Source organism: Aythya ferina (genome assembly GCF_964211825.1).
Source record: "Aythya ferina genome assembly, chromosome: 2".
Taxonomy (NCBI): domain Eukaryota; kingdom Metazoa; phylum Chordata; class Aves; order Anseriformes; family Anatidae; genus Aythya; species Aythya ferina.
The window spans coordinates 132,280,522-132,304,851 of NC_140297.1; positions in this window are offsets into that span (position 1 = coordinate 132,280,522).

The window sequence follows — 24,330 nt, forward strand, 5'->3', positions numbered from 1 at the left end:
ATGGAAAAGAAAGCTCATACATTTCAAAACTCTATCAATTGGTTTAGAGGAATCCTTCAAGTCAAAATGCTGATGTTTCAGAAATTGGCTCCTTTCATTTTCTGTGAAGGTAGACAGAAGGAATACACCAATTTTAGAAAACAAACACTCAATATTTTTTAAACGAACAAGCAAACAAACAAACTGCTTTACTAATATTACAGGGATATTAGCTGGCAGGATTTTTTTTTACCTAATTTTGGGCATAATGTGCTTTTATTTTATTTTATTTTATTTTATTTTATTTTATTTTATTTTATTTTATTTTATTTTATTTTATTTTATTTTATTTTATTTTATTTTATTTTATTTTTCCCCATTTAATTTCTATATTGATCTTTCCAAAAGAGCAAAACATGAATACATAATGAAATACTTGTTTTTTATCTTTGACTTCTATGCTAATATTTTTATTAAAAATGTTCACATGTGTTGTCAGCTATGTTGTACCCACACTAATTAAGCATAAAAAAGTAGTGGAAATTAGACCTGATTCAGGCAAAAATGACCTACATAAAATTGCTGACATAGGCACCACCACTAGACAGGAATATGGAAAGAAAATATGGGAATTTGCAAATTCTAAACCAGTGAAATCAAAATTCTCAAATGTATGTCAGAAATCTCAACATTGCTATAGTAATACAAACTGGTCAGTTTTAAGCTATTTTGTAAACAGGCCTCTGTGCATGACAAAGCTGATGTTATCCTCAAAGGAGATCAATGTTATTCTCAGCATGTGTTGCTAGTGAAATATATCTAAAATTTAGGAAAACAAACAAACAAACTAAAAATAAACAACTCACCACGTATTCAGTACCAGTAATTGAAGTAGTTTTGCTTTGCTTTTTCTTGCTTCTATTCTGTAGTATTATTATAACCTCATGTGTGATATTGGACTTGCTAACCTATGAAAAAAATAGTGGAAACCTGGACTACTAAAAAATAAATAAATAAATTGAAGACATTTGATTATGTAAACGAAAAAGGTAGAAGAAAATTTCAGTACAAGCACTTATGCTTTATGAGTTCAAACAGTAAAAGTTGAGAGAACTGAGAAAAAAAAGAATGAATATAATTACTGTATGTTCCCACATCCATGGCCTTGTAAGAAATTTTGAGTGGACTGGGCACTGTCAGCCTACAAAATATATGAATGGAGTAGAAAAAAAAATACAGTCTATGGCAGTGAGATTTGCAGAATGTACACACAATACTAAGTTCTGTCAGAAATTTCTTTTAGGAGCAGAGTACAAATATTAACCTTGTTGTCTTTTGGTTTCCTGTACATGAACTAAGGAGTAAAGTAATGTCTGCCTTATACCTTTTGTCTTTTTAGAGTATGGCTTCCTAACAGAAGCAACTATTATTTATTTATTTATTTATTTATTTATTTATTTTTAGTAAAGCATCTTATCTTTAAAGATCTTAAATCTTTAGTAAAAAGATCTTAAATCTTAAGAAAATATCTTAAAACTTTAGTAAAGAGTTTTATCCTTTGATTAGGATAAAGTTATTGGGTATTATTAAGTCCTGTGAAACACCTTAGTTTCAATCCACTGATGATGATGATGATGAAAACAAATGCTTGGGAGGCAGTTCTGTAGGACAGAGGAATCCAGGAAGGCTGGGCACTCTCCAAGAAGGAAATCTTAAAGGCCCAAGAGCAGTCCATCCCCACATGCCAAAAGACAAGCCAGCGTGGAAGAAGACTGGACTGGCAGAACAGAGATCTGTGGCTAGGGTTTAGGAAAAAAAAAATATAGTCTTTTTTTGGAAAAGATGGTGGGCCACTCGGGAGGACAAAAAGAAGGCTGTACAGGGATAAAATTAGAAAGGCCAAAGCTCATCTGGAACTCAATCTGGCTACCCGTATTAAATAGAAAATGTTTTTATAATAACATTAACATGAAACAGAGGAAAAAGGAGAATCTCCATCCTTTACTGGATGCAGAGGGAAACTTAGTGACGAGAGATGAGGAAAAGGCTGAGGTGCTTAATGCCTTCTTTGCCTCGTCTTTAGTGCCAAGGCCTGTTGTTCTCTAGATACCCAGTACCCTGAGCTGGTGGAAGGGGATGGGGAGCAGAATGTGGCCCTCATAAATCCAGGAGGAAATGATGGTTGTGGTCTATCTTGAATTCAGTAAGGCTTTTGACACCATTTCCCACAGCATTCTCCTCAAGAAACTGGCTGCTCGTGGCTTGGACTGGTGTTAAAAACTGGCTGGATAGCCAGGCCCAAAAAGTCATGATGAATGGAGTCAAATCCAGTTGGAGGCGGAGTCACTAGTGGAGTCCCCCAGGGCTCAGTACTAGGGCCAGTTCTCTTAATATATTCGTTGATGATCTGGATGAGGGGATTGAGTGCATCCTCAGTAAGTTTGCAGATGACACCAAGTGAGGTGCGTGTGTTGATCTGCTCGAGGGTAGGAAGGCTCTGAAGGAGGATCTGGATGGGCTGGGCCGATGGCCTGAGGCCAGACGTATGAAGGCCAAGTGCCAGGTCCTGCACCTGGGGTATAATAACCCCAAGCTGTGCTACAGGCTGGGAGATGAGCTGTTGGAAAGCTGCCTGGCAGTGAAGGACCTGGGAGTATTGGTGGATAGTGGGCTGAATATGAGCCAGCAGTGTGCTCAGGTGGTCAAGAAGGCCAATGGCATCCTGGCTTGCATAAGAAGCAGTGTAGCCAGCAGGGTTATGGGATTGTCCCCTTGTACTTGGCTCTGGTGAGGCCGTACCTTGAGTACTATGTTCAGTTTTGGGCCCCTCACTACAAGAAAGACATGGAGGTGCTCGATTGAGTCCAGAGAAGGGCAACAAAACTTGTGAGGGGTCTGGAGAACAAGTCTTATGAGGAGTGGTTGAGGGAGCTGGAGAAGAGGGGGCTCAAGGGTAACCCTACTGCTCTCTATAGGTACCTTAAAGGAGCATGTAGCAAGGTGGGGGTAGGTCTATTTTCCCATGTGCCTGGAGACAGGACGAGGGGGAATGGGGTAAAATTGCACCAGGGGTGGTTTAGGTTGGATATTAGGAAGTAGTTCTTTATTGAAAGGGTTGTGAGGCATTGGAATGGGCTGCCCAGGGAAGTGGTTCAGTCACCACCCCTGGAGGTCTTGAAAAGATGTTTAGATATAGATCTTAGTGATGTATTTAGTGGAGAACTGGTTAGTGTTAGGTCGGAGGTTGGACTAGGTGATCTTGGGGGCCTCTTCCATACTAGATGATTCTGTAATTCTGTAATACAGGGAAAAAAAATACACTGTATTTCTTACCATCAACATGTATTTCCCCAAAAGACACCATTTGGGGAAGCTCATGTCTGCTGAGCTTAACCTATTAATTTTTGAAGGAAGAGTAAATGAAAAACTGAAAGACTTAATTGATTTGGATGGATTCAGAGAACTATTCATAAGGTCAGATAGAATCAGGTGTTTATGCAGCACTGATAATCAAGTTAAACTTATTATTTAAAAGTTTCTCAACTTCCTGTTGTTTCCTAGATTTAGGAAATTTATCAGCTCACAAAAAGAATTGGACACAACCTATTCAAAAGCATTGAAATTATAAGCACATAACCTGGGCCTTGTAGATACACTGTAAATGTGGTGATTAGAAGGCAGCTGTCTGTGTAATGTGTGTGATGCATACATTGCATTGATGGATGTTTTTACAATTGTTCTGAGCTTGCAAGTAAGGACAACCACCTTACTACTACTTTCAAGGTAGCAACCAACCAGCTTACTGTGTGCATGTGTGCATGTGTGTGTGTGTGCATGGGGAGAGGGTGAAGGTGAGGGGGGACAAAACGAAACAAAACAAACCCTAGTTTTCTGTCAAATAGCCATAGGACAACCTTATCTTTAACTCTTTCAAGTCTTTTGGACCACTCAAGGTCTGACAATTATAACCTCCTTTGGGACATTATGATTTTCAGCAGTCTGCATCCAAAGTACTTGAATATACTGCATTTCATATTAGTAACTCTTAGTGGCTATGTTACATTTAACAGGTAAATATCTTGCAAATATCAGACCTGCATTAGCGAGATTATAGAAGAAGGAACCTTCACTTGCAAGTGAGTGGATGTGTAAAAATTGAGTGATCCTAAACTAACAAGATGAGCATAAATAAAATAAATAAGGACTCCAATACTTTAAAGTGTAGTCCAAAGCCTATCAAATGAAAATTGAAAGCCACCATTGTGAAGGGCAGATGGTACTTTTGGCTCTTTTTCACACCACATGTGTCTTTTCAGATAAACAATAGCTGAGGTCTTAATTCATACCTGTGTTCAAAAGTAAAACATCACGCTTGCTCTCATATTCCAACCCATTTCTCTTACTTTTGAAAATGAAATGGAACAAAATACACAATGCTTAAATAAAAAATAAAATGCATTTGTTGTAGTTGTGCCGTTCCTTCCCACATTGCACAGCTTTGTGAAAGATAAACAGAAATGACATTTGAAAAGACTTTTGCTTTACCTGCTCTCTGGCTTGAACTCCCATTGAATGAATCAAAATGGTAAAATAAAACATCCACTATATTTGATCTAAATGAAAGGATTTTTGGTCTTGTACTTCTAACTTATGAACAAGAGAGCGTAAATCAGATTTATCTTGCTTTCTTCTTGGCATTATAAGAATTAACACTTTGGACTTGATAATAAAGGCTTTAAATGTTATTTCGGAGTTAAAAGACCTTTAGAGATTGGATAGAAAAGATACTTAGGCAATTACAAAATTACAGCATCATTAAACCTGATCTAGTCCAGTCCAATGTCCAATGTAACCTGCCCACTAAAGTCTCTAAGGACACATTCATACAAGTAAATAAAATAAGCCATGACCTACAGTTTAGTCTTAAGCGTAAGAAACATTACTTGAGATCACAAGGCAAAACTCTATGCTCTTGAAGAACAAAGTGGATTCAAATTTATTGTCCATTGAGAATAGCTTCTGGCTCATGCCATCCTCTTGTTTCTAAACTCTTAAATAAAACCAGAACAAGAAAATAGCTTTTGAGATATTTATTAAAGGGCAAGCAGCAGGAATTCAAGGTTCAGCAAAAAGCAGGAGAAGCTCAATCTGGGTTAGTGAAAGACAAATACATAGCGCAATATTTTTTTGTTTGTTTGTTTGTTTGTTTGTTTGTTCAGAGAAGCCAAAGATATCTGAATATCATTTGCTAGCACTTAAGTACTCAGATATTATTTATACAAATGTATGTAGAAGTAGTTGTCTATTTCTGGCTTCAGAAAGTTTATAGTGTGAAAATGCTAATAATTTTGATAATCAATGCCTTTAAAATTTGAAAATAAGATATATAACCTTGAAATGTCTTCTGAGATGGAAGCTGAAGGACCAGCACGTATGAAACTTTTCATTCAAAACAAATTGTTAATGTTTGACTTTTATATACATTTAGGAATGTCTTCTGGACAGTAAGCACTGTTACTACTCATAGAACAGCATATGACAATAGCTGATTGTAAAGGCAGAAATATTTGTTTTGTTTTTTTTTTGTTTTGTTTTACTTTTATTCTTCATATATATATATATTAAATTAACATATTCTTATTGCAAGACAGAGTGTTGAGTAGTGCAGTGATTTTGGAAAGGATTTCTCAGCATTTCATAAGGCTGATAACGGCTCATCGTGACTGGGGTCCTTGTAGGATCAATAGTAGATGACTAAGGAGGTTTGAAAACCCACCAGTGTATGACAGACACTAGTAACAACAGCTGTGAATACACTTGGTTCACCAAAGAGCCTTGTGCAAAGGCTTACAACAGGTAGTTTACATTTTTTATTATTTTTTTATTATTATTTTTTTTTCCAGTATAAGGACAAAACACTAACAGAATGTCAACTATAATAATTAAAAAAATCTGTGCAATTACATTCCCATATCATAATCCCTTTAAACCTAACCCTTTTTTGCCTTCAATAACGGATTTATTTATTTCATGCTATAACTTACTGATTGCATGATAATACTTGTTTAGTGGTGTTTATCCTAAATTTCTAAGTGAAAATTGAATTTGAAATGTACAATAGCTTCAAATTTAGATATATTGCAGAATAGTTAAGTGATTTTTACTCCCCAGTACAGAGATTAAACGAAACAAAACAAACAAACAAACCCATCAGTTTCAATAAATTTTTATCCAGTGTAAAAGTTCTAAAATGAGAAACCCAGCATTGAAAAAATTGTAGAAAGCAACACAGAGTTCCTTTCTGTCTTGTATTCTTTAGGTCTGCAGCATTCTAAGTCAGGAATGGTGCTATTTTTCAAAACATCATTTTTTCCTAATAAAGAATAAGTAAAAAAATGAAGAAGGATTTTCAGAACACCATAAATGATTTAGTCACTAACTTTTACGCTAGAAAAAAAAAATATATATAAAAAAAAAAAAAAATCAGTATATATAGTCCAAGGCAAGTTTCCAATGAGCAGCCTGTAAAACACAAAAGTTAATACACCTTGATCTCTCTACAGAAATGTATGACAAAATAGCACAAAACTGTGACAGAAATCTCTAATTTAGCTCTTACTGTTACAACTGAATGACCAGTATTTCAAGTGCCCAGGCTTCTTTATCTGCTTCATTATCCAGGTTATATATACCCTTTCTTAAAGAGATGTTTCATGAAAAATGTTTTTAACAGAATCACAGAACTGCAGGGGTTGGAAGGGACCTCAAAAGATCATCGAGTCCGACCCCCCTGCCAAAGCAGGTTCCTCATAGCAGGCTGCCCAGGTAAGCGTCCAGACAGGCCTTGAATATCTCCAGAGAAGGAGACTCCACAACCTCCCCAGGCAGCCTGTTCCAGTGCTCCATCACCCTCACCGTGAAGAAGTTCTTTCACATGTCAGTGCGGAACTTCCTGTGCTCTAACTTGCAGCCATTGCCCCTTGTCCTATCCCCACAAACCACTGAGAAGAGGTTGGCTACATCCTTCTGTCCCCCACCCCTCAGATATTTATATACATTGAGGAGATCCCCTCTCAGTCTTCTCTTCTCCAGGCTGAACAGACCCAGGTCTCTCTGCCTTTCTTCATAGGGAAGATGCTCCAGGCCACGTATCATCTTTGTGACCCTCCGCTGGACTCTTTCCAGGAGGTCCCTGTCTTTCTTGTACCGGGGAGCCCAGAACTGGACACAGTACTCCAGGTGAGGCCTGACCAGGGCAGAGTAGAGGAGGAGGATCACCTCCCTTGACCTGCTGGCCACGTTTCTTTTAATGCATGCCAGGATCACATTAGCCCTCTTGGCCACAAGGGCACAGTGCTGGCTCATGGCCAACCTGTCATCCACCAGGACCCCCAGGTCCTTCTCCTCAGAGCTCCTCTCCAGCAGGTCGTCCCCCAGCCTGTACTGATACTTTGGGTTGTTCCTTCCCAGGTGCAGAACTCTACACTTGCTCTTATTAAATCTCATTTAGTTTCTTCCTGCCCATCTCTCCAGCCGGTCCAGGTAAAATTACATTATTGTCATTTATTTCTTAGTAAGTTAGTATTTTTGCTATATATTCTCAGTAGTATGAATACCCTAAAATAAAGTGTGAAAGGTGTTTTCATACAGAGATGTGAATATTCTTCAAATTACTCTTAAAATTACAGACTTGAAACCTTTATCTCAGAAAACAAGAGAGTGTAAGTCCGTAATAACATCAAAATATCAACAATAACTATTACAGTCTAATTCACTAAATGCCTCTGGGTTGGGCTCAAAGGACTTTGAGAAAATTCTCAGAAATTTCAATGGCCTGGGATATATTAGGGGAAAAGAGATGTGTTTGAGAAATCCATAGAGAGACTAAAGAAGAAGAGAACAAGAAATTATGAGCAAAATAGCTTATTTTGTACTCATATTCTTAGAGATTCTAGTCTTGGTTTTAACATCTTTAATATCTTGCAATATGTATCATAGCATCTTAAAAATAACCCCGATACAATAAACCAGGGACAGAGCATTGCAAGCTCACAGCTTGCAACTATTCTGATGACACAAACTGTGTCTGATCAGAGAAAATTTTCCTTTTGACAATGTAAATGCCAGAAATATTTGTTACTCACCTACTGTTGTGATAAGATAGGTATCTTACGACAGCTTCCCCAGGAGAAACATCTCATTAGATCCAAGGTTTTTCTGCATAATGACCTGTTACTAGACTAATGTCCATTGCAAAGAAAGAAAGACAATATAAATGTAATCTTATTAGAAATCCAAATTCTGCTTAAAATCCAGTAGAATTTATTTAGTTTTTAAACTTTCTTTCCTATATATGGATACCTTTGCAGATTTAGACTTAAGGGTCTTCAACTAACTAGCAAAGTTGATTAGCTACAAATGAGACAATACCTCACAAATCAAACATTAAAACCTTTTCATAATTGCTGTGAGAATTTGGAGCAGCTATACAATTTATTATCAGGGAGTGCACAGAGAGTAATTTCTGGTTCATCTCTTTGAAAATTGGATTTCTGAAGTAGTGCTGGTAAGATTAAAAATAATATACTGTATTCAAATTACTATTCTTACCTATGTTCCTCATAGCTATGTAGTTTGTTAAATATTTTGTGTAACTGAGAAACAGTTTGCCATGCAGTGCTATTTTACTTTTAACAAGATGAGCATTACTGCCAAAATTCTAATTAGCTCCAACCTGCAAGCCACTTTTGAGATTAATTGTACTCCATGTGGCACTATGTAGGGTTAGGATGATTACAGTAGGATTTAAGCATAATACTTAGTCCGTTCAAGAAAGCACTTACTCAAGAAAGTAGAAAAGAACATGTACTTAAAAACCATTGATGAGCTAAAGTGCTTTTCACGAGTTTTCCTTAACCAAAAGCATTGTTTCTGCAAAGTATAGCTCTGAATTTCAGAAGCATTTCAGTCACAGATGACCAGCTCATCTGTCAACTATCAATATTGAAAAGTGTAAGAGACATGGCCTAGATTTCACTGTCGTTGAAAACACACACAAAAATAGGAAGACCACTGCAATCTGGTGTGTAAATGAAAATTTTTTCCACAACTGTCAGAATTTGTGTAATCTGAACTCAGTTGTCCTAAACAAATTATAGAAGTTTAAGAAATTCACTTCAGACACTACTTGTCAAAATCACAAGAGGGCACTGTAAATAATATTTAGAAATATAACTGTGCTTTAATTTGATGTTGTTGAAATAAACTGTTTATTCTTGTGCTTCTCTGATACTCCATCATCCCTCATAAGTCAAGTTTGCAGTCAAGCATAATTTTCAAGGGGCATTGATTGAGTGAATAATGCCTTCCAGCATGAACATCAAAACCAGCTATCCTTTCATAAAGTTCAATAGATATAGGGTGACAAAAGTCAAGAATTGGGGTCAAACTCAACATTGCAATACAAGAAAGCTGTCACATTCCAGAAATTACAAAGAATTGATGAATTTGTTTGGCTTAAAAAAAAAACAAAATCAAACAAAAATTGCGGACCCCAGGACTGAAGAAACACACCTCCATCACAATTCCCCACTTTCCAAACGAAAAAAAAAAAAAAAAAAAAAAAAAAGTATCCACACAGGGCACATCTACTGGGCATAGCACAGCCTCTCTTACATCTGAGGTGAGTATCTTTCTCCTTAGAGTAGTAGCTACCCTGACATACAAAAAGTCTAGAGTGTCTTTCTCAGTTATGGAAGAAGAGAAGAGAAAAAGTTCATTATAGAGAAAGCTCATGATGGAGAGAACCTCTCCCCCTCCCCTCGCCCCCGTCCCCCATCTTCACCCCCCCTCTCCCCTCCAAATTTCCAAATTCACACTTCCAGAGACTGAGGTAAATAAAGACACAGTTGCTGCACAGGTACCATTTTGCAAAGGTAATCTTGCATCACTATTAATATAGCCATTCTATCAGCTTCGAAAGAGGCTTCTGAGCAACAGCTTCTCAGTAGCTTTTGCTGTTCTTTTCACAACTGATGTAGCATATGTGTAAGACAGGCCCCATTATTGTCATGTAAATAAGTGTTATTGCTGCAATAATCTATGCAGAACACAAAACGCCAGAAAAAAAAAAATGTACTTTCAAACTGACCATGTACTACTACATAGTAGGAATTTAACACTTTATTACTTTATTCAGAATAGGATTTTATCAGAACTCTTGCTGTTTATCATCTTGTTTAACATTAGTTTTATGTGTCACTTAAATTAGAACCATACTGTGGTATGGTAAATTAACTTAATTAAACTAAATTAAAGAGATCAGTTAGAATACCAGCAAGACAAAAATGTTAATTAATACAAAGTTTAATATCAGAAGTATTCAATCATTTTGGTGCTAGCTTTTCAGATGAAATTTTGTCATCTGCTAATGTACATGTGTGCAAATTCACAGAGATACACTTGCATAAAATATAAAAGAGTAGTAAATTTTCCATGAATTTATGTACTAAAGCTTTTGTATTCTTTCTTCTATTTGTAGAAAATAATAAGATACTTTCTTTTAAAGAAACCTGCAGGAATACTTCACCCTGATCTGGTGACTATAGATTTTGTTTGTGTATTTGCTTTTAGCTGAACTCAACAATATTTCAAGCATACACCCCAAAAGGAGCTCTAAATAGTATCAAGAACTCAACTGTAATATTATATATCACATGGTTTGGCCCATACATTTATTTCAAATTTAGGTTTAGATGCTGTTTCTGCAAGTTTCTCCTGACTTTGTTAAGATATTTTCAGCAAGTGAATGAAAGAGCTCAGGATAGCTTATGGCACCATCCATCACCTTTACTAGCATCACTAGTATCACTGACAAAAGAATATCACAGAAACTGATTTAATATCTGGGCAAACAAAATGAGGTAAACAACTGTCCTACACAGAAGAAAATCCACACTGTATAAATTAGTCTGTTTTCCACTGCAGTTCTGAAGATTTGCAGCAAGCATTGCTGGAAGCTGCATTCCTTATGTCTTCCCTTATCCATAATATATTGTTGTGATGATATGTTCTATGAGGAAATATCCAAATATTGAAAGAACAAAAAGTAGCTTACTTCATTACCAGGAAAAAAAATAAAAATATATATATTAAAAAATAAAAAAATAAAAAAAAATGAGTCTACCCTATCTGTAATAACCCTACAGATCTTCATGAATGTTTGGAGAACTAAGTTGACTGTTCCATACTGTCAGTCTCTGGAGTAAGAGTTCTACAGGGACAGATAGCTCCTAATAAGTTTCTGGCAGAGTTGCAGAGCCAGGGTTTTGTTTTGCTATAGGATTAAAGTTTGGGACAGATACACATAATTCATTACTAGATCTTGCGAGATACACAGCACTAATAGCTACCCTGACATGCAAAAAGTCCAGTGTCTTTCTCAGTTATGGAAGAAGAGAAGAGAAAAAGCTCGTGTTAGAGAAAGCTCATGATGGAGAGAACCTCTCCCCTCCCCCCTAGTGTTTAGGGACACTAGCCATGTCCCTAAATGTCAAATCCACATATCTCTTAAATACCTCCAGGGATGGCAACTCCACCACTAAACAGGGTGGCCTGTTCCAATGCCTACACACTCTTTCTGTAAAGAAATTCTTCTTGATATCCAATCTAAAACTCCCCAGCACAATTTGAGGCCATTTCCCTGTGTCTTATCACTTGTCACCTGAGGAAAGAGATCAACATGCATGTTGCTATAGCCCCTTTTCAGTTAGTGGTAGAGAGTGATGAGGTGTCCCCTCAGCCTCATTTACTCAAGACTAAACACCACCAGTTCCCTCAGCCACTACTTATATGTTGTGTTTTCTAGTCCCTTCACCAGCTTCATTGCTCTTCTCTGAATGCATTCCAGCAACTCAATGTCTTTCTTGTAGTGAGGGGTCCAAAACTAACCATGGTACTCAAGGTATGTTCTCATCCATGCTGAGTACAGAGGGAAAATAATGTTCTTAGTTTTGATGGCCACATTATTCCATCAATTCTTCTTAGTAAGATTTTTCTGTGCAAGTACATGGCTCCTCTTTGATTTTGATGGACTAAAACTTTTGGTTCTAGCCCATATCATGATAACATAGTGCTATCAAGAACTTAAGGTATGATGAAATAGCAGGTGCCAATGTGAACAATTCATTGTGTATTCACTTTGCATTTCTAACAATATCAGGCTTAGGTTGAATAGTTAATCTTCTAGTGATGTATATATGTGTGTCTAAATTATTATTATTAAGTCTATGGTTAAAAATGTAATAAGGATAAAGAATAGAAATTATGACATACAATTTATTGTAAGATAATGTCTGTTCATTACTTCTTTAATTCAGTGTACATTCCTGAATTTGAAATTGTGAATGACTCTTAGATTTAAGGCACACATGATATGTCTGCTGAGCTTAGGACAGTAGGAGCTGAAGTAAATGCTACTGTTGGATTCTGAAAGACTAAGAAAATTAATTGATTATTTCAATTTTTTTTTATAATTAGCTTTTGAGTAAGGAGAGATTTCTCGAATGTTTATTGTTGAGGGTAAAAAGAAGTTTAATAGATTGGTGAAGAAGGGATTTACATTACCAGTGGATTATTTTGTGGATATTCATGTCCTTCCTCATGATTTTGATCTACTGATCTTACCCAAACCTATTGTTCACAGAATCACAGAATTTCTAGGTTGGAAGAGACCTCAAGATCATCAAGTCCAACCTCTGACCTAACGCTAACAGTCCCCAATAAACCATATCCCTAAGCTCTACATCTAAACATCTTTTAAAGACTTCCAGGGATGGTGACTCCACCACTTCCCTGGGCAGCCTGTTCCAATGCCTAACAACCCTTTCGGTAAAGAAGTTCTTCCTAACATCCAACCTAAAACTCCCCTGGCGCAACTTAAGCCCATTCCCCCTCGTCCTGTCACCAGGCACGTGGGAGAATAGACCAACCCCCACCTTGCTACAGCCTCCTTTAAGGTATCTGTAAAGAGTAATAAGGTCATCCCTGAGCCTCCTTTTCTCCAGGCTGAACAAGCCCAGCTCCCTCAGCCGCTCCTCATAGGACTTGTTCTCCAGGCCCCTCACCAGCTTTGTCGCCCTTCTCTGCACCCACTCAAGAACCTCGATGTCCTTCTTGTAGCGAGGGGCCCAAAACTGAACACAGTACTCGAGGTGTGGCCTCACCAGAGTCGAGTACAGGGGGACAATCACCTCCCTAGCCCTGCTGGTTACACTGTTTCTTATGCAAGCCAGGATGCCGTTGGCCTTCTTGGCCACCTGAGCACACTGCTGGCTCATATTCAGCCCACTATCAACCATCACTCCCAGGTCCTTCACTGCCAGGCAGCTTTCCAACCACTCATCTACCAACCTGTAGCTCTGCTTGGGGTTATTGCGCCCCAGGTGGAGGACCCGGCACTTGGCCTTGTTAAACTTCATACAGTTGACCTCAGCCCATCGGTGCAGCCTATCCAGATCCTCCTGCAGAGCCTTCCTACCCTCAAGCAGATCGACACACGCGCGTAGCTTGGTGTCATCTGCAAACTTACTGAGGGTGCACTCAATGCCCTCGTCCAGATCATCGATGAAGATATTAAAGAGGACTGGCCCCAGCACCGAGCCCTGGGGGACGCCACTAGTGACTGGCCTCCAACTGGATTTGACTCCATTCACCATGGCTTTTTGGGCCCGGCTATCCAGCCAGTTTCTAATCCAACGAAGCGTGCGCCAGTCCAAGTCAAGAGCAGCCAGTTTCTTGAGGAGAATTCTGGCATAATAGAAAAAAATGCTAAAAGGGCTTTAACTTTGAAATTATCCTATTCTTAAACTTAAATGGGGCACCAGCTAGCCAGTTCCCTCCAAAATTAATTGGTGCCTTAAGTGTAAAAGATATAATTGCAGCAGCTCTTTCAGGCCATTTCAGACCCTAACTGTAATACCAATGCTATTCCTAGATTTAATAAATATTTCTTCTCAAATACTTCATTAGAAATGATTCAACTCTGCATATACCAGCACTTTCCTAAACTCTACAGAATATGGCATGATGCTATAAGAAATTGCTCATAATAACAAATGAACATGAATTCTATCTCTAACTTTAGTCTTTGACTTGCCTCTTCTGCTAAAAATAACCCATGGAGAAGTCATTCATCTTATCTATACTAGCACCTGCTCTATTACTGCAAATGTGATAGGCTGCATGCAGCAACAGAACAAGCAGTTCAAGCCCAACTATGTCTCCAGCTCTAAGGTTATAGACAATCAAGATGAACTCATCAAATAGTTAGCTACTTTTGAAAGAGGAAACCCTACCCCATTGCCTGTAACTGACTGTTCTTCCACCTTCCCTTCTTTAAAGCATTTACGATCTTTAGATCTTGTAGTATGGGTGCATTCAGGGAGTTAACCTAGAGTAAAAATAACACTACAGAGAAGTCATTAGCTCCTGGCTGAAGTTCACAAGATCAATGGTACTCCATAGCTGGAAGAAGTGGCCATATGATCACCTCTTTCAACAGCAACTCGGCATTAGATCATACTAGCTGCCAAATTAGACCCTCTCCCTGAACTTTAACAAGATTCATCTAGCACAGACTGTGGAAACAAAAAGAGGAACCATTCAGCCCCACACATTATGCTCTTTTTCTACCCTGAAAAAAAAAAATGACCAACATAACGCTGTGTACATGGAAACCTATTATTCTAGAATCTTACTGTAAGCACAACCCTAACATTTATTGAAAGGTAGGGAACCCCCTGAGTGCTAGAAGAGTATGGTTAAGATTCAGAGGTAGGTATGCTTGTTTCAGTAGCAGATCCTAAAAAGAAAGTATCACTACGATTTAGCACTGTTATTTTCAAAGATGATGGTTTTGTTTGTTTGTTTTGTTTTGTTTTGTTTTAATTTAGAAGTATAAAGGGACATATGTCCTTATACCTGGGGAAAGGAAGGATCTTGATTAGGGCTAGGGGTTGGAAATTCACAGATTGCACCGTTCGATCTAATGTTGATTATTAAGTCTTTTCTTAGCTTTCAGATTTGCAAGATTCAGGAATGACTGTAACTAAAAATGCATTGTTTTCCCCAGTCCCAGTTTTAACCAATGGTAAAGCCTGACTTTATACACATCTCAGTGATCCTCATTTTCCTGAGAACTGCTTTTAGCTTGTTACTACATCTGCTTTGACAGCTTTCATTCTACTTCTGGCTGCCTAGTAAGATCTAGAAGAAAGCCTTCCAGTATCTTGAAACCACAAATTACCCTTGACATGAACATCAGTCCATTCATCTTCATCAGACCTACAAATATTAATAAGTATCACACCTCTGGGGATCCAGATGCTTCAGTTCCACACCAGTGACCAACAACCTGCACTGACCCACAGGATGTAAGACGTTTCTTCAGACCTTGCCTTTTCATTTTTTCCTTCAGGCTTTCCCACATCTCTCACCTCATGGAAAACAATAAACAAACAAGCATTACAGTTTCCTTATGTTAATGAAGTTCATCTTGGGAGAAGAAAACAGAGCACACCAAGAGCCGTTGGTAGGGATGGAGCTTGCTCTATGTTTCATACAGCAGGCTGTTTACTGAACGGAGGTTACTCTATCTTAGAAACGGAAAATCAAGTGGATTTGCGTGATGCACTGAAAAAGCTGTTTGGAAGTTCTGTAAAGGGCTGTGATTATTCTTGTGAGGAACATGAATTAATCAGATGGATGAAACCATAATTCAGCTTGTCTTCAGAGACAAACTGGATTAAAAGGAAAGATGGTCCTCCAGCTGGCTTTTGTGAGAGCAGTAGACATGCAATCAATGAAAAATCCTGGACATGGACCCTAAAAAACAGGGGAAGATTAGAGATTTCAGGGAATGCCATCCAAAAGGCAAAAGCATATGATTTAAGTGGTTGCTCCTGGGCAGAGGCTAGTGTGACTTTTTTTTTTTCAGGAGGGCTTTGCTAGAGACTTTGGTGTAAAAAACAGACAGGTTAGATGACTATGTTTCGTGGGAGTGAACTGAAAGCATGGGGTCTAGAGGTCATGCATTTTAAAGTAATCATGGGGGAGTCAAGACAAGGAAACAGATTAGAAAATATATATTAAAAAAAGGGGGCAGAAGGGTCATTTTGACAGGTAACAATTCATTAGTGAGTTAACAATTCATTAGTGAGAGATACCAGCTCCATATGAATTCTACTATATTGTAGAAGATAGCAAAAGGTGGTCAGTAAAGCTCCAGTGTGTCAGAACAGAAAGAAAAAAGCTCTTGCCCCTTTGTACAAGAGTAAGTTAATAGGTGTTAACTCCAGTCACATCACTTGTTTTTATCATTAGGTTTTTTGTTTGTTTGCTTGTTACTGTGTGGTATGAATTATTTTATTTATTTAAGTTTTTGTTGTTGTTTACCTATTATCATCCACTTCAGATATGTTGAACAATACGTGCATTTGTTTTTGTTTTGTACTAACACAGAATTAAAATTTGGTTGGGATTTTTTTCTGACAAAGCATTTGTTCTTATTTCTCACATTGAGGATATCTGTATATAAACAAAGAAACAAAGAAACAAAGAAACCACTACCACCATCACTGTCAACAACAACAAAACAGTTTGGGAACTGTTACTGGAACATGATTTTGTGATATCATTGGACAACAGTCTGGTGTCAGATTTGCATAACACAGAGCAAGAGTTAAAACTTAGATCTCCCATATTCCAGGAGGAATTCTCAGCCATTGGGTGCAATTTCTCTGAATACTTTCAGAAATCTCACATTCCAATGAAGACTAACACTAAATTCCAAAACTTTGATATTTTTTGCATAATAGATTCCCTCTTCCCAGTTAACGTTTTTGTTATGAAATGTGCAAATGAGAACAAGATTACAGCATTGGCAAACCTGTTAAATTGAAAATATTCTTCCAGAGATTTTCAGTTACAATCTGATACCACTTTTGAGGAAAATCAACAGTGTCTGTGTTAGCTTGAATTCATAAACAGACTGTAGCACAGGGAGGTAGTACAGACAAGGCACTCAATTTGTGATACTTACAAATAAGATTCATAGGCTGTTGTATATCAACATCACACCCTAAAGATAAGTGCACTTAATAAAACAGTAGTACATTAATACAAGATGGACTTTTTTGTCGGAATATTCATATTCTACTTTTGTCAGAATGAAGTACAATAACATTTTTAAGTATTTTAAATATCAAGAATTTATGGGACTGGAAAATTATAAAATCATAGGATGCACAAGTATATAGAAGTCCAACTCCTAGGTTTGCACGGCACCACCCAAAATTCAGACCATATTCCTGACAGCATTGTGCATATGTTTGAACTCTGGTAGGCTTGGTGCTGTGACCACTTTCCTGGGGAGTCTTCCAGTGCCTGACCACCCTCTCAGTGAAAAACCTTTTCCTAACATCCAATCCGAACCTCTCGTGATACAGTTTCATACCATTTCCTCGGGTCCTAAAGAGACCTGAGGGAAAGAGAATGTATCATTCACCCCTAGATTCAGTTGCTAACCCAGCTGATTCAAGTGACAGAACCACTGTTAATTGGTAACTATACTACAACTATACTCTAAAATGCTTATGAGCTTATGTGAAATGCACATTTCATTAAAATAATCTTCCTTACTGAATTCTATAGAATCCAGCAAGGCAATTTATTATTAAAAGTGACTTATTAGTTAGGTGTATATAGAAAAACTATAATTTGTGCATTTTTACTTATACACACTTGTTTTTCATGAAACACAGAGCAACTTGACTGAAGCTACAGTTTAGGCGTAGCTGTGAGGTTGGTCTCATAATCTATGCTACTCTAGGAGGTGGAATAGATTATTGCAAACATAATATAGATTACTGGGCTATCAGTCTTAACCTTTTTCTGTTTTAGGTGCAATTGCCTAAAGTAACTAGGAAAATAAAACTAACATTCACATTTTAAAGAAAACGTACAGCACTGAAGAGGCTTTCGGGGTAGAGTGTAGCTGCATTACCTGAGTGTTCCCTAGGCTTCCAACCTTAGATGTTATCACATTGGGGGAACCTGGTGTGCTGGCTCTAAGGAACAGTATGGAGCACAGAGTGGAGTGGAGACACCACGGCTAGACTCTGTGACCAGGCTGGGACTCGTTGCTCATGTGCACATTGAGACTGATAAGACACACTTTTTGCTACTCTGAGCCAACAACCTGTCGTGTTTTGACAAAATTCTGTACTCTAGTGTACTTTTGCTCATTATCATATCATTATAATACTAAAACACACCTCCATCCCAAAAGCTACCTGCCTTCAAGGTGCAACCACCCCTCACTGAGCATGCGCTCTGAATTTCTCAGAGCCTATACCTTTAAATGGAGATGGGAAAACTTTTCACCAATCATAACTACGATATACTTAACTACAGTCATTTAAGCTCCACCTAAAAGACAGAAAATAATATAAATCGGCCTAAGAGAGAGGAGATGTCAGGGAAGATACCACCATCAGGGGAGATACCATCCCGAGCAAATACACCATCCCAAGGACCTCCTGACTCCTGGGATCAGTCGACAAGCTGAGCCTGTGTTCCCCCATCATTGGGACACCTTTGGGTGAGATTTGAACACTTGGATATACTGTGTGTCTTGGTTATACTGTGTGTCTCCGCAGAAACTTAGAAATCTTTATAGAGTCTTTGTGCCTTTTAACGCATTAATTTCCAGGCTGCACACCTGTGTATTTCATGCATTCTAGCTTGCTTTTGCAGACAGTAACTATCGCCAGCAATCCAAAGAACCTGTGTACCTGTTGCTGTAATAAATTGCACTTAACTGCGTTGTTCCTAGCTGTGATAGTTCTCAGTGAATGCAACTAGAGTAAGGTTGGTTATACGTTACTGGTGAATCCGTGACCATGGTAGTTCATTGCTCTGAATCCAACCCGACTCATGTCGGTTAATGCGTTGTTAGTGAATCTGTGATTGTCATAGTTCAGTACCCTGAATCCAACCAGACCCATAACAGTTGATAATCTACACCCCTTAATGCAACAGAAAACATAATATGGAGTTACATTTAAGTATATAAAACTATTTTATAATCATTTAGATTCCTTTACCTTAGCAATAAAAACATGTATCAGAACCTTTCTCCCCTGATAGTCAAACCTCTCCTAATATCCAGCTTAGACTTTGCAACAGCTAGTTAAGTAAAGTGCACATAATTAACTTTAACTAAAAAAAAAAAAAAATTGACCTTTGCAGACACCAATGCCAATTCATCAGGAAGAAGCTGATTCCTGGACTGGTAAACACTCTCCCTGCAGCTCTAATGTTAACTGTGAGTTGGTATACCTGACAGCCAGCAAGGTACGTTAGTTCCATATTACTCTGCACATATAGCTGTCTAAATTAAAGCTGTATGCCTCCACTGTCATGAAACCACTTAATTCTCTTATTAGAACACTGAATATTTTTCATAATGCTTCATATTTTCATATGAAATATGTTATATTAAATATTGTTATATTAAAGTAGCATATATATATATATAAGACCAAATAAAAGGTGATGAAAGATATGCAAAAACAGAAGCAAAAATATTTAGAATGTCATTGAAGCAGTTCAGGAAATGTGTGTCTGCTGAAGTCTGAAACATGAAATTCAAAAATGTACCTATGTAATTGTAACAGAACAAAGCAATACAGCAAATTTGCTATATTGATGATGCAAACCCAACAGCAAAAGCAGAAAACTGAATAAAACCAAGTAGACTGCCACATATGTTACTCTATTTCTTGCAGCTTTGAATTTGTATTGCATTTCTGATCAGTTGATGGATCCTGTACTATTGGTCTAGATTCAGAATTGTGTGTATTTGATTGTTAATGATTAAATTATGAATAATTCATAGAACATGAAAATTAATCAACAAACTCTGATTTCAAAGGCCCTGTTGAGGTAAAACAAATTCTTCACATGGCTGAGCACTTTTAAATCTTTGACTTTTTATGTATAACCTGGTCCTAGAATTCTATCTATGATGAACAAAGTTCTGTTTAAGAAGAAATGTTATCTTGACTAGACAGAGTATAACATGTCGAATTATGTATGAATATTAAATATGGTTCCAAGGAAAAAGCATATTTTTGGCATTTTGATCTAGTTTTGAATAACACTAAAGTCTAAATTTTAATAAATAATTAATAAGCATTAATTAATTAAAATTAAATTAATTTTAAATTAAAATTAATTAATTAAAAGTAATATTTTTCATGAATTTCCTTTAGAGCTACCTTACAATGTTGAATATTTTTTTCAATGATTATGTTCTAAAATCAAAAATGTACCCATCTGTTTTTAGTACTGCACAAGGTTTTTATTATTATTATTATTATCATTATTACTATTTATTTATTTATTTAAATTAAAACTTATAACTGACTGTGAAGGGGTTAGCATTTATTACAGAAGGGATAGTGGACCTGCATTCACTGGGAACATTTTCAGATTTGTTCTACAAACTAATGTTCTAATTTTACCAGACTACAATCATAATGTTTCTTTTGGACAAAGATTCACAAAAGCATTTTTTCTGCTTTCAGAGAAGAGTAACAAAGCTGGTGAAGGGACTAGAAAACAAGACTTATGAAGATCAACTGAGGGAATTGGGGTTGTTTAGTCTGGAGAGGAGGAGGCTGAAGGGACAACTCATTGTTTTCTATGACTACCTGAAATGAAGTTTCAGAGAAGAGGAGGTTGGTCTCTTTTCTCCGGTGACAAATAATAGGATGCAAGTAAATAGTTTCAGGTTGGTCCAGGGGACAATCCTGGTTGGTAGACTGGACATTAGAAAGAATTTCTTCACAGAGAAGAATTGGGCAAGCATTGGAATGTGCTGCCCATGCATGTGGTAGAGTCCTGATCCCTGGAGGAATTGAAGAGATGTGTGGACGTGGCAGTAGGGGACATCGTTTATTAAGGGGACTCAGTAAGTCTAGTTGATGATTAGACTTGATGATGCTGAAGGTCTTTTCTAACCTAGATCCTGTGATTATGTAATTCTATAGAATGACCTGACATATGCTTAAAGAAAAAGGACAGACTTTTATGTTTCTTTCATAGCTATACCTCCTTGTTTGCAGTCTTCTCAGATCTCTCAAATATATACATTACATAGCCATGTCATCTGGCTATGTCATCTCTCAGACCATCTGCTGATTTGAATGGAAGGAAGTGGTGTGGAAAATAGAGAGGCATTACAAAATATCAGCCATACGATGAAAGAGAGACCGTATTTCATACTTTATTCTGATTTGTATTTCTGTGTTTAGATGAGTGCAACTGAAGCCAAAAAGTTGTCAGTTTTCAAAAGACTGCTCAGCCCCAATATCAGCATTATTTTTTTTTCTTTTTTAAGGTCTTCTTTAATTAGGTATATTCACATACATTATCTGAGATCCAACTTTCCTACTTTCTACCTCACACTGGGTTGGTTGTTTGTTTTTCTGGGAGAAAGAAATCAAGTAAATATTCAGATGTGTACAATCCTTAAATGCATGTTCATACAGATTGACATGTCAGAGTACAAAATAATTGCTAATAGAAGCTACCTGAATAGAACAGCATTAAGTAGTTGTAGTAGTTGTTACCAGAGTAGTTGTGAAGCTTGTCCTTTTATTTTCCTTTATGAATTTGCCTAAAGATAAAAATAAATTTGTTTAATTAGAAATTTATTCTCAGAATTCTGAACAATTTCAGAATAGGAAAAAATTTTTCAAGGTTTTAAGATACCAAGCAGATATTTCTAGCTTCAAATTGCTCCCAGTTAAAACTCTAAATGCCTTAACTTTTTTTTTTTTTTTCCTTCTATTAATGCCAATTACAATAAAGTGCTTCTCACAATTTTCATCACAATCACAGATAATTCTATTTCAATATACTGAATTCTTAAAGGCCACTATAGAATCTCTAATTTTAGTGTTTTGTTTGTTTGTTTGTTGTTGTTTTTCTTTGTTTTGTTTTTTTCTTCTGTATTTAAACTTTTAGAGTACAGGTAAGTTTAAGTTATGCATTTTCTGTCACAGGCTTCTGCAATGTTAAGTCTTCTGTAAAGCTAATTTTACTATCAGATTACATAGACAAAAGTAATTTTTCCATTTTTTTATTATAAAGATATATAGACTTCTATTCAGGCCTCAAAGAGTGTTATGAATTTGTTGCATCTTATTATGATACCTTAATTAAATCTAAACTTGATTTGTTGTACCATAAAATTATCGTACAAATTTTGACTTAGATTTAAGACCAAAATCAATTTAAATTGATTCTTGTGAAAACCATATGAAGAAGATGACACAGGGATGGCATGACAGACACTAAAGAGCTACTGAAACTAAAGGATAATGTTAAATATAAACTGTCCATGAATTATTTAAAAAAAAAAAAAAAAAAAAAAAAAAAAAGGTTTGTTTCCAAACTAGTAAATTTTATTATTTTACTGCTGCATTTTTCCACCAGTGTAATTTTGTACAACATCCCAAGACTACCAAGGAAAAAGAAGTCCTGAATATATCCTGTAGGTTGGAGATAACTTTTAATGTGAAAATTGTATGGTGTTTGAGATAGGGAGTGACTGTATTGACACCTGAGGTTTTATATAATTATATATTCCCATACAATCTAATCAGAACTATTCAGATGGTAGCGGATATACAGAGATTATTCTGCAACTTCACATATGCCTTTAAAAGAAAGTTGGTGTGATACAAAACAGCAGTTCTTTTCTGAAAAAGGACTCTTACATATCTGTACAGTAGTTAGCACAAACTGATAGAAATTATTCCGGTACATTGGATGAAGATTTTTGCATACCTGTGTGGTGGTTTTACTCAAGTGGACAGCCAAGCTCCACCACAACAACTCACTCACTTCCCCCCCCAAAGGGAAAGAGGGAGAAAATACGATGAAAAAAGCTCAAGGCTTAAGATAAGAATGGGGAGATTGCTAAGCAATTGTTGTGACAGGCAAAACAGACTCCTCATAGGAGATTAATAAAATATATTGCCTATTACAGAATCACAGAACCATAGAACCATCCAGGTTGCAAGAGACCTTCAAGACCACCTAGTTCAACCTCTGACCTAACACTAATAAGTCCTTCATTAAACTATATTACTAAGCTCTATATCTAAACATCTTTTCAAGACCTCCAGGGATGGCGACTCAACCACTTCCCTGGGCAGCCTGTTCCAATGCCTCACAACCCTCTCAGTAAAGTACTTCCTAATATCCAACCTAAACTTCCCCTGGCACAACTTTAGCCCATTCCCCCTCGTCCTGTCACCAGGCACAGGGGAAAATAGACCTACCCCCACCTTGCTACATGCTCCTTTAAAGTACTTATAGAGAGCAGTAAGGTTACCCTTGAGCCCCCTCTTCTCCAGACTGAACAATACCAGCTTCCTCAGCCACTCCTCATAAGACTTGTTCTCCAGACCCCTCACAAGTTTCGTTGCCCTTCTCTGGACTCAATCGAGCACCTCCATGTCCTTCTTGTAGTGAGGGGCCCAAAACTGAACACAGTACTCCAGGTGCGGCCTCACCAGAGCCGAGTAGAGGGCGACAATCACTTCCTTAGACCTGCTGGCTACACTGCTTCTTATACAAGCCAGGATGCCGTTGGCCTTCTTGGCCACCTGAGCACACTGCTGGCTCGTATTCAGCCGACTATCAACCAATACTCCCAGGTCCTTCTCTGCCAGGCAGCTTTCCAACCACTCCTCTCCCAGCCTGTAGCTCTGCTTGGGGTTATTGTGCCCCAGGTACAGGTCCTGGTACTTTGCCTTGTTGAACCTCATACAGTTGGCCTCAGGCCATCGGCCCAGCCCATCCAGATCCTCCTGCAGAGCCTTCCTACCCTCGAGCAGATCAACATATGTACCTAACTTGGTGTAGTCTGCAAACTTACTGAGGGTGCACTCGATCACCCTTCCCACTAGAGCCCTCGGAGACTTCACTAGTGACTGGCCTCCAACTGTTTTTAACTCCATTTACCATGACTTTTTGGGCATGGCTATCCAGCCAGTTTCTTACCCAACGAAGCATATGCCAGTCCGAGCCATGAGCAGCCAGTTTCTCAAGGAGAATGCTGTGGGAAATGGTGTCAAAAGCCTTGCTGAAGTCAAGGTAGACCACATCCACAGCCTTTCCCTCATCCACCCAGCGTGTCACTTTGTCATAGAAGGAGATGAGGTTCATCAAGCAGGACCTGCCTTTCATAAACCCATGCTGACTGGGCCTGATCAC